This window comes from Humulus lupulus, chromosome 5, assembly GCF_963169125.1.
Source record: "Humulus lupulus chromosome 5, drHumLupu1.1, whole genome shotgun sequence".
Taxonomy (NCBI): domain Eukaryota; kingdom Viridiplantae; phylum Streptophyta; class Magnoliopsida; order Rosales; family Cannabaceae; genus Humulus; species Humulus lupulus.
This window is the reverse complement of record NC_084797.1, coordinates 182296492-182311954: the sequence shown is the minus strand read 5'-3', so window position 1 is coordinate 182311954 and position 15463 is coordinate 182296492. Positions and strand designations below refer to the sequence as shown.

The following is a 15463-nucleotide window of genomic DNA, read 5'->3' as shown; positions in this document are numbered from 1 at the left end:
GTATATATGGTAATTGTGAGAACCACATTATTATGTGGGTAGGTCTGCGGAGCACGACTCCAGGCGATCCTTGGGCTAGTTAGCGAGGAAAAGTCACCAGGGCTTAACAGTTGACTTTGGATATGTCAGGGGTAACTTAGGTATCGAGTAGCTATTTAGATTATCGGGTTATGAAAGTAAATATATGGAGATATATGTGAGGTTAGGAAGTCTAGGCTGGAATATTGGGGGATTTTACCGTTTTGCCCTCGGGGACGTTTCCGGCACCCCGAGCCTCGGGATTGACTTAATGAGATAAGACTAAGCTAAAGCTTTGGAGAAACATTAGACAAAAAATTAAACTGACCCTTTTGCTCCTTCACAGCTCTATTTTCTCTCAAAGGAAAACATAAGAAAACATAGGTAATTTGCTGGAATTCAACTGAAGCTTAGAAGAATTTAGGAGTGATTTAGAGGCTCAGCTCAGGAATTAATCAAGAACCTAATCAGGACTAAGGTAAGCACTGAATTTCCTTTTTCGTGGTTAGAAATTCTAGGTTTTTAGCTGGGTATTAAGGTAATTGTGGCTTTAACGTTTAAGGGCAGAATTAAGGAGGAAAGCTTGGAGATTAGCTTGGATTTGGCTTTGCGAAGTGGTTCAGCAGAAGAGGTAAGTCTTAACTCGTGATTTAGAGGTTTTAATCTGAGTTTGAATGGTTGGTTTGCGTGTTTGAGGTTCTTGAGTTTCAGAAATTGGAACTAGGATTCTAGTGGGATTTTGGGCTGTACTTCTGTTGAATAATGTTGTTTAAGTCATTCAGAAGATGTTGGGATTAATTGGTTTTGAATCGGGGGAGCTTTGGGATGGCTTAAGGAGAGGTTTAGATGTTGGAAATGGTGGGTTTTCATGGCACAAAGGGAAGGGCCGCGGCTTTGTTCTAGAGCGCTGCGGCCCTAGGTTGAAGATGAACCAAGGAGGCTCGCCCAGGGGTGAGCGCCGCGGCGCCCAATGCTAGGGCCGTGGTGCATGTCTTTGTCCAAGGCTGCCCTTGGTTCTGTTTTGAGGCTAGGGCCACGGCTAAGCTTCAAGGGCCGCAGCCCTTAGTTGTGCACTTGAACTTTTAGGGATTTTAAGGTCAGGAATTGAGCCTAGAGTGCTCGGGATCAATTTCACCACCGTGCTTGATGGTATTCGATTTCGTGGAAGTTGGTTTTGTACCCAAAAACCTATATTTGGATATTAATGAAACCCAATACTTTGGTTGTGACTAGGTGATAAAAGCTTAGGCCCGGGAACAGATCGTGCTTGAGGAGTGTTGCTCGTAAACAATAACCGCAAAGATTAAAGGTAAGAAAACTGCACCTGGTTGAATATGTGTGATGGGACTAAGGGTTCCTTATTGTGTATGCTTGAAAAGATGGTATTATGCCATGCAAGCTATTTAGTGAACCAACGAACTAAGGGTGCCAAGGGTTATACTAGCGCATAGGGCGCGACTTGGCCACTGGTAGCCGAGGATAGCTTAATATGCACTGAGCTCGGTTAAGCAGGCCGGAGTCAATGGGGTAAACAGAGGGTGCGGCCTAAGTTGTTGGCCCAGATTATTATGTGATATGAATGTTATAAGTGTTTGATTGCATCCTTGATTCTGAATATATGCTGAATGATTAATGTGGATTATTTGATGAGAGTTCATGCTTAGTGAATTTACTATCTTTTATTACTATTTGTGTTGCACATGTTTTCTTGCTGGGCCTTGGCTCACGGGTGCTACGTGGTGCAGGTAAAGGCAAGAGCAAACTTGTTCAACCTTTATTAGGAGAGCTCTATAAGCGGAATGTACATGGCCAGCTGCTCAGCCACTACGGTTGAGGTTTAGGAAGGGACGCGAGACCCAGAGATAGTCCATTTTGCCTTAGTATGGCTAACAGATGTTTTTGTTATTTTGGGAGTCTGTAAACCAACTTTTTAACTCTGTTCCTTTTGGGATCCCATGTATATAATAGTTTAATTATATAAAATGAAACTTTTGACACCAAAACCTTTTTAACCCTAGCTCATACATGTTTAGTGACACGTTTTTAAATTAATGACTTGATTAGCAAGTCTTGCACCTTTATAAGTACACAGTGTAGCAGTCTTGGCTATCTAGGGCGTTACATTGGCTCACAAGTGCTACGTGGTGCAGGTAAAGGCAAAGGAAAACTGGACCAACCATGAGTTGGATAGCATTGGGGATGGAGTGTACATTTTCAGCTGCTCGACCGCCATGGCCGAGGGAAAGTTACAGGAATAGGGCTCTAAATAGTATTTTTCCATTAGACTGGCTTTTGCTCTAACATCTTTTGGGAATTGTATTTACGACTTATACCTTATTTTTGGGACCCCATGTATCAAAAATTTGTTTTAATGATAATTAACCCTTTATGATCAAAATCTTTTAACCCTAAACTGTTAGTTGACTTTAGGTCACATTTATGTTCAAACAACTTGATTAACGAGTCTTGCACTATTTTAAAATATACAGTGTAACAGTTTGGTTATCTAGGGCGTTACAACTTGGTATCAGAGAAATCTAGGTTTATGGGATCCTGAAGACTTGCTAGGCATTTACACTCACCGCTAAAGATAAGCTTGACTCAGGGTTTGGTTACTGTATATGCTATTATGTGTGTGAATGTTTAAATGAAATATAGATGCTTTATTTGCATGATTAATAGGGAGCATGAGATATACTGATAGGGCCTAGCCCTTGGCTGCTATGTGATTATGATGAGGCATACTTATTAACATTGCTACTGTATGTGAATAAATGTTTAAATGCTTGCTTGCATCTTGGTTGCATTTGTTTGTTGAGTTTTTGTGGTGAACCATGGAAAGAATGTTAATTTGCAATCATTGCCTGACTACCGAATCATTGATTGCATATAGACCTAGATAGTTATGCATCCTATGCGATCAATACGACTAGCCAGCACAGGGGTTGAGGCTAGATATGATGAGCAGGGCCTAAACCCTTTGTCAGTCCCTGAGAACTGGTAGCAGATACTTGCTAATATGCAAGCCATGCTATATAGACAGGAAGAGCAGATTCGCCTTTTGAGACAGCAGACTTCCTCGGGGAGTGTTGCACCTATTATGCCACCTGCTGTGGCACCAGCTGTACAACCACCTGAGGATGGGAACAGGTGGGAGCTGCTTTATGAATGATTCAGGAGAAAAAACCCTCCAATCTTTGAGGGAGGACCAGATCCACTAAAGGCGGAACAGTGGGTGAGTATGATCACCTCCATCTTGGAATTGAGGAGTGTGGAAGGTAATGACATGGTAGTCTATGCAACCTATTTTCTTAGAGAGGATGCCCATATTTGGTGGGAGGTGGAATCACAGACTAGGGATATTTCTACTTAGAGTTGGGATGGGTTCAGAGATCTGTTCAACCAAAAGTATTACAATGTATCCATCAGGGCAGAAAAGGTGAATGAGTTTATGGGGTTAGTACAGGGCAGTATGAAAGTTACTGAGTATGCCATGAAGTTTGATAGGCTAGTGAAGTGTGCATCAGACTTAGTGCCTGTAGATGCGGCCAGACAGGATAGGTTTGTTCGAGGGCTTAATGTTATGGTAGCCCGGGATGTGAGGATTACAACAGTACTTGGGCAGACGACTTATGCCCAGAATGTTGAGAAAGCTCTTACTACTGAGGAGGCAGAGAATAAGATCTAGAGGGAGAACGCTGTGAGATGGGATGTTCGGAGGGTAGTGTCTCCATACGCAAGGTCTGGTAGGGGCAGAGCCCCCAGTGCTCTGAAGAGGAAGACCCCTGATAACTCAACCACTGCTGGTCCTGATAGGAGGGGTCGTGGTGTCCATGGTAGCCGCCAGGGAGGCGGTGAAGCATGGAGGAGTTATCCAGAGTCCACAAAGTGCAGGAAATGCCATTTGGGTGAATGTCGGGCCAATGCTTGTTACTTGTGCGGGGTGGTTGGACACCTCAAGAAGGATTACCCAACGTCAAAGAAAGAGGAACTAGGGAAGGTGGACAGCTTGACTCCAGCTCTAGTGTTCACCTTGACGCAGGCAGAGGCCGAGGCTAGTCCCTCGGTAGTGACAGGTCAACTTTCTAGCGCTGACTCTTCATATATTGTCACTACAAGAAAAAACAGTATTCATAACACTTAAAAACTGCTATCCGGGACTATTGATAGCACTTCTGAAAATGCTAACATAGCCCCTGTTATTAAAAGTCCAGTCTTTTCTATAACAGTTTTTGAATGTTATGTTCGGTGTTATCTTAAACTATTCAATAACACATATTTAGGTGCTATAATATTCAAATAATAACATTTAGATAGAGTTTTTGGTTATAAATTTGAAGTTTAATCTTGTATTTTTTCATAACATTTTTCAACTGTTACATTTGATTATTTTGATAACATTTTTAGTTTGTTATATTATATAAACCATAACGATTTTTTACGCTTATAATATATTTTTAAATCATAACATATAGTAATAAAATTGTTACTTTAGTGTGGATAATATATTTTAAATTATTTTTTGATAAGTATACTTGTATGGTTTTTTTTAATTAAAAGATTTTCATTATTGTATTTTGATAAACAAAATCAAAATTAATCATAAAATGTAATTCTCAATAAATTGATAAACCATAAGTATTACATTAAACAATAACTAATTCGAACCATGAATGTGTCTACTTCATGAGATCTTAGTTCTAACTTAAATTTGAAAACTTAACATAATAAAGTTTTATAATCTTGAACATTTTTTACTTCAAACTATAGTTTGGATGATGCTATTGTTGCTGCTGATGTTGTAGCTATTCTTCAGCTTGTTGTGCTTGACTGTGAACCCTAGATGGTGTACTAGTCCTTCGAGGGAACTTGTTCAAACACTCTGAAAAATAAATAGATAAAGATAAGCAACAAATATAAAACTGCATGCTAACAAAAATGAAACTATTCTCATAAGAAATATAATCCAAGGAAAATAAGTCTTGGAACCCCTTGTAATATGGTTTTGGTATCAATAAAGATTCATTCTAGTTATTCAACATACTAGTGTGCATCAGCAATACAAAGACCCACAAACAAATTAATGGTGTATTCAAGAGACCACTGAGACTCTTTAACCACAAAATATAACTCACCTTCAAGAAAATCTTTTACACTACCCACAACTTCATTTATTCATTTTTTTTTTACCTTTTATTGGGTGCCTAACATCTAGCAGAATTTATCAAAAATTTGAGGCTTTCCAAGTCATCATCCTGTAATAGCATGAAGAATTTAGCCGAAATCAGCATCATTATGAAGTGATAAACCAAATATTTCTAGACAAGTTTAGATCTATTTTGTTCCTTTGTTTACTTTTTAGTTTTAGGATATACACAAATAAGATTTAACAATAAATATATCTTAAACAAAGAAAGAAAAGAATTTAAATGTTATAAATTCTATAGATATAGGTGCATCTGTAATTAAACAAAGAAAACTTACAGTAAAAGTAGTTACAGTTCTTTTGGTGCACAGATCCAGCCTCAAGTCCAGATTCTTTTCATGGAAAGATATGTCTGAGCATGTGACGAGTATAGACATGTTCAATCTAAAAGAATAATTAATTGGAGAAAAACACAAACCTCAGAACTTGATGATGAAGTTTAAATATCATCAACCTGTTTTCTTGTTACAAAATCTACTGTGATCAAGTATAGACTGCTCAACCTCGACTGAACTGAAGCAACAAAATAAAAGATTAATCAAATAACCTATATCAAAAGTTAACATTACAAAACAGTGCTAGATTTCCCTTTTTCTTTTTCTGCTAGAATAAACATCATAGGTATGCAAACACTAAGACTAAATTCCTCTGAAAGACTTCGATTGGCAGAGAGAATTAAAACTGGAAACAACATATTCCATCATAAAAAGATCTATTTAAACTATTGAGAATAGTCACATTCACTCAAACTTCAGAATCATTTCGTAACAAAAAGTAATTTTAGTGTCCACATCATTATGTCAACATCACATGTTTAATTTATCTCAGTTTCTCCAAACATTTACTCATCAAAATAATTTGAAGCCCTGCATGGATTCTATGCTACATTACCCCCAATTAAATATGTGGAATTTCTAATAATAGGCACATCCTAGGTCAAAAATACATAGATAGAAAGATGTATAAATTACATAAGAGAGAGAGGGAGAAAGCGAGAGAATACATTGTAGGCAAAGGAAGCTCTGGTTTGACTCTTGGTGCCATAGTTACAATGTTTGTCTTAGGACTAGTGGCTTTCCCTGTTGCTCCCGTTACCTTGTCTTTTTTTAGCTTTTTAACTGATGAGCCCTGCTTTCCTCCTCCTGCTGAACTTTTCTGAACACACGAGTTAATATTAAGCATCACAAGAGTGGATGCCAGATAAATATCCTATAACTAGATAGTCACAAACACAGTCTAAACAGAGGTTACACAGATATGGATAGTAAAATAAAACTTACAAAGTTTAACATAAAGCTTCATACGAACTTCATGCAAAGTAATGAACTAACATCAATTGAAAATAAAATAAGTACAAAATTAACAAACCTCTTGGTGCACCTCCCTCCTTCAGTAATCTTTCCTCAGCATCCCTGTTAAAACAATATATGCTAGTTAAAAAAAGAAAAAGAAGGAACAATTGATGTTAATCTGCTATAACAAAGTCCAAGAAGATCATTCACAAGAAATCACACCTCAAGACCTCTGCAATTGTTTCATCATCAGGAGAAACTTCATGAGCCTTGATAAGATCAGAGACAGCATCCTAACAACAAGAATGTCCCCCAATGGTTAGCAGGGCAATTGCATAAACATCCTTCAGAAGACATTTATTATAAGCATTATTTTCTAAAACAATTTTTTTATTATAAGATCAGAACTGATAGATTGAAAATGAGAAAATACAAAAGCAATTTTAGATAACAAACAGTCCTCTAGCTTTGGTGCTATTATTATAAATGTCTTGATTATTAATCACAGTTGACTGATATATAGTATAATAGAAATCAAAAGGAAGACAACTCAATACCTCAGAACCTTCTTTTATGCATTCATCAAACTGCTTTGTTTTCAAGTAACAAAAATGGGGTATTCTTTCCCTTTTAAGTACTTTCTGATCTAAAAATAGGTTCCTGATCTAAAATATTATTTTTGCAATTTTGTTAAACTAAACTGAGCGCCAAACAAATTAAATTTGGCACCATAGTTATTTACCTTCCATATGAACATGTAAAACGATGTTATTGCAGCTTTGCTGCTCAAATCAACCGACTTGGCATTAGTCCAGAGTATTGAAGCCAAAATTGTGTGTCCCAATACCTAATCAAGGAAATACATATAAAAAAATCAACATTCACAGTACTAATCAAGCAGAAAGGGAAAGCACACAACATAGTTCCATGGAAAAAAAAAAAAGTTGATACCTTAAATAATGCTATAACAACTGAGAAGAAGCTCATAAATGCAGTTGCAAATATGAGAGGCCTTGAGAAGGCAGCTGGCCTTTTAAAGACATGGGTCTGAAAATCAATGCATATTTCAGTACTTGGAATCATTGAAATCTTTTCAATTTAAAAAAAAAAATTATTGAAATCTGAAACGCATTACTATTATAATTTACATGATCATAGTAACAAATGGCTAAAATATGCAACTATTTGGTAAAACAGATACCCAAATAAACATTATTCCTTCCCCTTCTATTTATATGATACATGTTCCTTTTCATTTACATTCTTAATATCTATGTCATGCATGATTTAGTTATTTTTAGTTTATATCCATACAATAAATGGCATAATGAAAACTTATTTTTATTAAAAGACAATCAGCTTTGGGCACAAGAAATAAGAATGTTTGGATCATGCATAGTATGAGTAGAAAGAGACATGCAAAGTTCAACTTGGCTTGCAACAAGAGGAATAGATATAACATAACCTGCATGTGAAGAAAAAAAGCTAGTTGAACAATCACTGCTCGAACTGCGAGAATGCACATTGCTGCAACTAAAGCAAATCTCTTCCATCTCAAAAGGGGCACCTGACATGAAAGGTGTTAAGCTACCAAGTGAGAAACAGATTCTGTAAAGTTTCCACCTTAACCTTAGCATAAGAAAAATCTCACAATTAGCATATTGGAAACTGTTAACAAATTATTCCCATGAACAGAACTTTTTTTTCAAAACCAAAGACAAACATATATCAAAAGCAAAACCTTTTGAAAAAAGTTCATGTTTTCAATCAAGGATAACAGAGGACCTATTCTATTTGACTTGGTTATAGAAAATAACATCATTGAACTTATGTCCCAGCAGTGGTTATGTCAAAAATCTAATGACTCTAATCAAAGTTTTTAACCAACTGGAAAACCAGTTGATGCAGCACAAGCACAAATGCCAATGCCCTATAATCAGAGAGAGCAACAAAGCTTACAATAAAACAAGTTTATACGACCCCTTTTACATTGCAGCAAGGTTGTCCATTAGTTACATTTCAGCATCAACCATTTTTCAACCCCTTTATTAAAGAATATATATGAACAGTAAACAGAGGAACTCATCCAATTTTATAACATTTTGGCTAAGTAAGATGTGTGAAGGGAGAAACTTAAGTAATTCGATAAAGGTCCTACAAGAAAAAGGGCCTAAGAAAAAAAGACAAATATGATTTCTGTTATACAAGAAAAAGAAAACATAAAAGTGTGTGAAACGATTCAACCACTGAATTAGAACCAAAAATTAAAAAACAAGTTAAACTAATAAGAGGGCCTTTCTAATCACATGAAACTAGAACAAAAAATTAGAGAGTTGCACTTAAAATTTACGAACAACAGGGATTTAAAAAGAAACAACACTACTTGTATTCACTTGTACTATTTATATAAAGAAAAAATACAAGGAAGTAGTTACATGATTTCTTAAAAGGATAAGACACTAAGAAAAAGACAAGCTAAAGATAAAGCAGTGAAATATTTTAGCTTCAAAGTTATTGAAATCAATTTGATGATGATAAATTCATTCAATCAAATATGTAATGGCACACAACAATGAATCAAACACTAACAAGCTCGTGGGATGTGTGTTTTTCTAAGTTAATTGCTATACAGAATAAACCCTTTTCTTTTCCAATATGGAACCTTTTTTATGTTAAAGTCAAACCAAACTTTCTATGCATGTACATGATATAGAACAAGATACCTAAAAGCTGCTTCCTCTAGATATGCTTGATCTCAAAAGATTTAGAAACTCATCTTCTCCTCTGGATATACAACATGATTATTGTCTTGCAGCTGTTCATGAGGTTCCGAGGGTGAAAAAGATAAGATCTTCATCCTATAGCCATAACAAGAACAAACAGGGCGATTATCAATACAAGAATCAATTTTTTCAGAAAATTGATGAATTACGTTTTTCTGTGACCCAGATATACAGTTAATATCACAATTACATACAAATTTATAGCCTTTATGATATAACCAGACCAGACATGAAAACCCAGGTGAATGAAACCAACCCTCTTTTTTCATAAATTAGAATACATTACTAAATACAGTAAAATTCACATCAGCCAACAATCTGTATTATCAAATACAGCAGCCACAAGGAAGATAATGACATTCTACCAAAAGCAATGTCAAGTTAAGAAATTCAATCAATCTTTTATTCTCCTAAAAGAAATACCGTTGAAAAGGGACTGAGAGAGAGACCTAACAGAACCTTGAAAAGGAATGCTTGAAACAGATATGGCTAAAGTAATATCAGATATGCCTGAAGCAAATTCAGTCAAGAAAAGACAAAACTCCCACCATCAGAACTCGGGACCAAATTGTTTGAAATATAATCTTCTCAACTAAATCACAACCAAACTAACAATGAAAGAAACAGAGTTACCAATCCTAATAACCCAATACCCAACATCAAATTATGTAGTAAACACTCTGAAATAACTATCCGAGCAAACAGTTTCAAATTTTCAATATCCCCCAAATATAAATAAAGTCCCAAAGCTTTCATTTTTAGCAATACAATGGTTTTATAATTATTATGTGAAGAAAAAGTTCTTTCTCAACCATCAGTGTAGTTCAAAGGAAAGACACCATGACTAGTACTAGCAGTTACTTAAAGGCAATAACAAAAACTGAGAACGCCTAAACATATAGTTCATCATAAATTATGTCAATGGTTTTCCTCACTAACTGTAATTAAGAAACATGTAACAACAAGGAAGAGTACCCTATTATTATGCATTTAGTAATCTATCAAATGTGTTTGATGGTGTTTCAGGGACGAAACCTGAACTCCAATTGTCTACCTCCTCTGTCTCGCTCTCCACCAACAAGCCCAGTCCCACGCTCGACCCTGCACACTGCCGGACTTGTAATGATGAAATCAGAGACAGAAATCTTCAAGCTCCTGCACCTCCGAGTCCTCGTCACCACCTCCGTCTAGTCTCCCGCGCCAGCCACCTACAAGAGAGAAATGTGAAAAATGATGGAGTTGAGAGGTTAGATAGATGTGAGGGAGATAGGGTTGAGAAGAGAAAAGGTACATCGCTGAGAGAAGAAAGTCGAGAGAGAGAGAAAGAATGAGAATAAAGAAATTAAAATATCCCATACTAAGCCTTCGACTACCATGAACCAACCAACAGCAACAAAAATAAGTTGAGAGGAAACATACCAGATCTCGCCTTCGTCGTGTGCTGAGGAGAAGAAGACCCACGCAGCGTCGAACCCGTGACCTCGCCTCTGCCTCCGCCTCCGCTAGGCGCCGTCACCTATTCTTCCAAGAGAGAGTGAAGTGGGGATGGTTTCGAAGCAGGAGGGCGTGAGTAGAAATGAGAGGCCCTGAGGTAGCAAAGAGAGAGAGAGAACCAAAGAAAAGAGGTTGAGGGGAATCAGGAAATGAAGAAAAAGAAGAATAAAGGATAGGAGTGAGAGGAGGAGAGGGTGGCGGCTTAGGGCTTCTCAGATTAGAGTGTTGAGTGAAAAAAAATGAAAAGTAAAGCGCCATTACTAATTCACATGGCGCCAAAAACTTCCCTCCGTATGTTTTAGAGCCTCCGTATGTTTTAGAGCTAAGTCAATAATAGCACTTTAAAAAATATGTAATATCTTACCGTAATATTTACACAAGGAGCGCTGCGGCCCTAGGTTGAAGATGAACCAAGGAGGCTCGCCCAGGGGTGAGCGCCGCGGCTCCCAATGCTAGGGCCGTGGCGCATGTCTTTGTCCAAGGCTGCCCTTGGTTCTGTTTTGAGGCTAGGGCCACGGCTAAGCTTCAAGGGCCGCAGCCCTTAGTTGTGCACTTGAACTTTTAGGGATTTTAAGGTCAGGAATTGAGCCTAGAGTGCTCGGGATCAATTTCACCACCGTGCTTGATGGTATTCGATTTCGTGGAAGTTGGTTTTGTACCCAAAAACCTATATTTGGATATTAATGAAACCCAATACTTTGGTTGTGACTAGGTGATAAAAGCTTAGGCCCGGGAACAGATCGTGCTTGAGGAGTGTTGCTCGTAAACAATAACCGCAAAGATTAAAGGTAAGAAAACTGCACCTGGTTGAATATGTGTGATGGGACTAAGGGTTCCTTATTGTGTATGCTTGAAAAGATGGTATTATGCCATGCAAGCTATTTAGTGAACCAACGAACTAAGGGTGCCAAGGGTTATACTAGCGCATAGGGCGCGACTTGGCCACTGGTAGCCGAGGATAGCTTAATATGCACTGAGCTCGGTTAAGCAGGCCGGAGTCAATGGGGTAAACAGAGGGTGCGGCCTAAGTTGTTGGCCCAGATTATTATGTGATATGAATGTTATAAGTGTTTGATTGCATCCTTGATTCTGAATATATGCTGAATGATTAATGTGGATTATTTGATGAGAGTTCATGCTTAGTGAATTTACTATCTTTTATTACTATTTGTGTTGCACATGTTTTCTTGCTGGGCCTTGGCTCACGGGTGCTACGTGGTGCAGGTAAAGGCAAGAGCAAACTTGTTCAACCTTTATTAGGAGAGCTCTATAAGCGGAATGTACATGGCCAGCTGCTCAGCCACTACGGTTGAGGTTTAGGAAGGGACGCGAGACCCAGAGATAGTCCATTTTGCCTTAGTATGGCTAACAGATGTTTTTGTTATTTTGGGAGTCTGTAAACCAACTTTTTAACTCTGTTCCTTTTGGGATCCCATGTATATAATAGTTTAATTATATAAAATGAAACTTTTGACACCAAAACCTTTTTAACCCTAGCTCATACATGTTTAGTGACACGTTTTTAAATTAATGACTTGATTAGCAAGTCTTGCACCTTTATAAGTACACAGTGTAGCGGTCTTGGCTATCTAGGGCGTTACATTGGCTCACAAGTGCTACGTGGTGCAGGTAAAGGCGAAGGAAAACTGGACCAACCATGAGTTGGATAGCATTGGGGATGGAGTGTACATTTTCAGCTGCTCGACCGCCATGGCCGAGGGAAAGTTACAGGAATAGGGCTCTAAATAGTATTTTTCCATTAGACTGGCTTTTGCTCTAACATCTTTTGGGAATTGTATTTACGACTTATACCTTATTTTTGGGACCCCATGTATCAAAAATTTGTTTTAATGATAATTAACCCTTTATGATCAAAATCTTTTAACCCTAAACTGTTAGTTGACTTTAGGTCACATTTATGTTCAAACAACTTGATTAACGAGTCTTGCACTATTTTAAAATATACAGTGTAACAGTTTGGTTATCTAGGGCGTTACAACTTGGTATCAGAGAAATCTAGGTTTATGGGATCCTGAAGACTTGCTAGGCATTTACACTCACCGCTAAAGATAAGCTTGACTCAGGGTTTGGTTACTGTATATGCTATTATGTGTGTGAATGTTTAAATGAAATATAGATGCTTTATTTGCATGATTAATAGGGAGCATGAGATATACTGATAGGGCCTAGCCCTTGGCTGCTATGCGATTATGATGAGGCATACTTATTAACATTGCTACTGTATGTGAATAAATGTTTAAATGCTTGCTTGCATCTTGGTTGCATTTGTTTGTTGAGTTTTTGTGGTGAACCATGGAAAGAATGTTAATTTGCAATCATTGCCTGACTACCGAATCATTGATTGCATATAGACCTAGATAGTTATGCATCCTATGCGATCAATACGACTAGCCAGCACAGGGGTTGAGGCTAGATATGATGAGCAGGGCCTAAACCCTTTGTCAGTCCCTGAGAACTGGCAGCAGATACTTGCTAATATGCAAGCCATGCTATATAGACAGGAAGAGCAGATTCGCCTTTTGAGACAGCAGACTTCCTCGGGGAGTGTTGCACCTATTATGCCACCTGCTGTGGCACCAGCTGTACAACCACCTGAGGATGGGAACAGGTGGGAGCTGCTTTATGAATGATTCAGGAGAAAAAACCCTCCAATCTTTGAGGGAGGACCAGATCCACTAAAGGCGGAACAGTGGGTGAGTATGATCACCTCCATCTTGGAATTGAGGAGTGTGGAAGGTAATGACATGGTAGTCTATGCAACCTATTTTCTTAGAGAGGATGCCCATATTTGGTGGGAGGTGGAATCACAGACTAGGGATATTTCTACTTAGAGTTGGGATGGGTTCAGAGATCTGTTCAACCAAAAGTATTACAATGTATCCATCAGGGCAGAAAAGGTGAATGAGTTTATGGGGTTAGTACAGGGCAGTATGAAAGTTACTGAGTATGCCATGAAGTTTGATAGGCTAGTGAAGTGTGCATCAGACTTAGTGCCTGTAGATGCGGCCAGACAGGATAGGTTTGTTCGAGGGCTTAATGTTATGGTAGCCCGGGATGTGAGGATTACAACAGTACTTGGGCAGACGACTTATGCCCAGAATGTTGAGAAAGCTCTTACTACTGAGGAGGCAGAGAATAAGATCTAGAGGGAGAACGCTGTGAGATGGGATGTTCGGAGGGTAGTGTCTCCATACGCAAGGTCTGGTAGGGGCAGAGCCCCCAGTGCTCTGAAGAGGAAGACCCCTGATAACTCAACCACTGCTGGTCCTGATAGGAGGGGTCGTGGTGTCCATGGTAGCCGCCAGGGAGGCGGTGAAGCATGGAGGAGTTATCCAGAGTCCACAAAGTGCAGGAAATGCCATTTGGGTGAATGTCGGGCCAATGCTTGTTACTTGTGCGGGGTGGTTGGACACCTCAAGAAGGATTACCCAACGTCAAAGAAAGAGGAACTAGGGAAGGTGGACAGCTTGACTCCAGCTCTAGTGTTCACCTTGACGCAGGCAGAGGCCGAGGCTAGTCCCTCGGTAGTGACAGGTCAACTTTCTAGCGCTGACTCTTCATATATTGTACTGATTGACTCTGGTGCTACACATTCATTTGTTTCTAGTAAAGTGATTGATAGATTGTGTAGACCTAGTGAGTACTATACTACGGGGTTTGGGACCATACTGTCTACAGGGGAGCTAGTAGTGTCTAGGAGATGGATTAAAGCACTGTAAGTGATGGTAGATAGTAGGGAACTATCAGTAGATTTGATTGAGTTGAGTATGGATTATTTTGATATGATTCTGGGGATGGATTGGCTAGTTAAATATGCAGCCACTATAGATTGCACGAAAAAGATGGTGACCTTTGAACCTGAGGGTGAAGACCCCTTTGTTTTCCTGGGTGCTGTGGATGGACCCTTCATTCCCTTGATATTAGCATTGAGGGCTAGGGACGTATTACAAGGAGGTCGTATAGGTTATCTAGCTAGTGTGGTAGATACCACTAGAGTTACGCCAGTGAGGCTAGGAGAGACTAGACTGGTATGTGGGTTCTTGGATGTGTTTCCTGAGGACTTCCCGAGTCTGCCGCCGCAGAGGGAGATTCAGTTCATCATTAAGTTAGCACTAGGTACAGAGCCAATGTCGAGGGAACCATATAGAATGGCTATGGTAGAGTTAAAGGAGTTGAAGATACAATTGCAAGAGCTTCTGGATTTGGGATTTATTAGACCCAGCTTCTCGCCATGGGGTGCATGATTTTATTTGTGAAGAAGAAGGATGGGACTCTGAGAATGGGTATATATTACAGGGAGATGAATAAGTTGACTATCAAGGACAAGTATTCCTTACCAAGGATCGATGACCTATTCGATCAGCTGTAGGGAAAGATGGTATTCTCGAAGATTGTTCTTCGATCTGGTTATCACCAACTGAGGATCAAGGACAAGGATATTCCGAAGATGGCCTTCCGTACGAGGTATGGGCATTATGAGTTCATAGTCATGTTGTTTGGTTTGACCAATGCCCCAGCAGCGTTTATGGATATGATGAATCGGGTGTTCAAGGACTTTTTAGATCAGTTTGTGATTGTATTTATCGACGACATCTTGGTTTACTCCAGTTCAGAGGCAGATCATGGGCAGCATCTCCGATAGGTATTAC

At 38.7% G+C, this 15463-nt stretch overlaps 1 long non-coding RNA gene across 1 annotated transcript; it reads right to left on the bottom strand.

The window, feature by feature from the left end:
* Window positions 1-5208: 5208 nt before the first annotated feature.
* On the bottom strand, window positions 5209-6298 carry LOC133833870 (uncharacterized). The gene is made up of 3 exons (XR_009893184.1): window positions 6228-6298; window positions 5503-5737; window positions 5209-5273 (listed from the first exon to the last, which is right to left on the bottom strand). It is a non-coding gene; the product is annotated as an uncharacterized LOC133833870 (long non-coding RNA).
* Between the last annotated feature and the right edge of the window lie 9165 nt (window positions 6299-15463).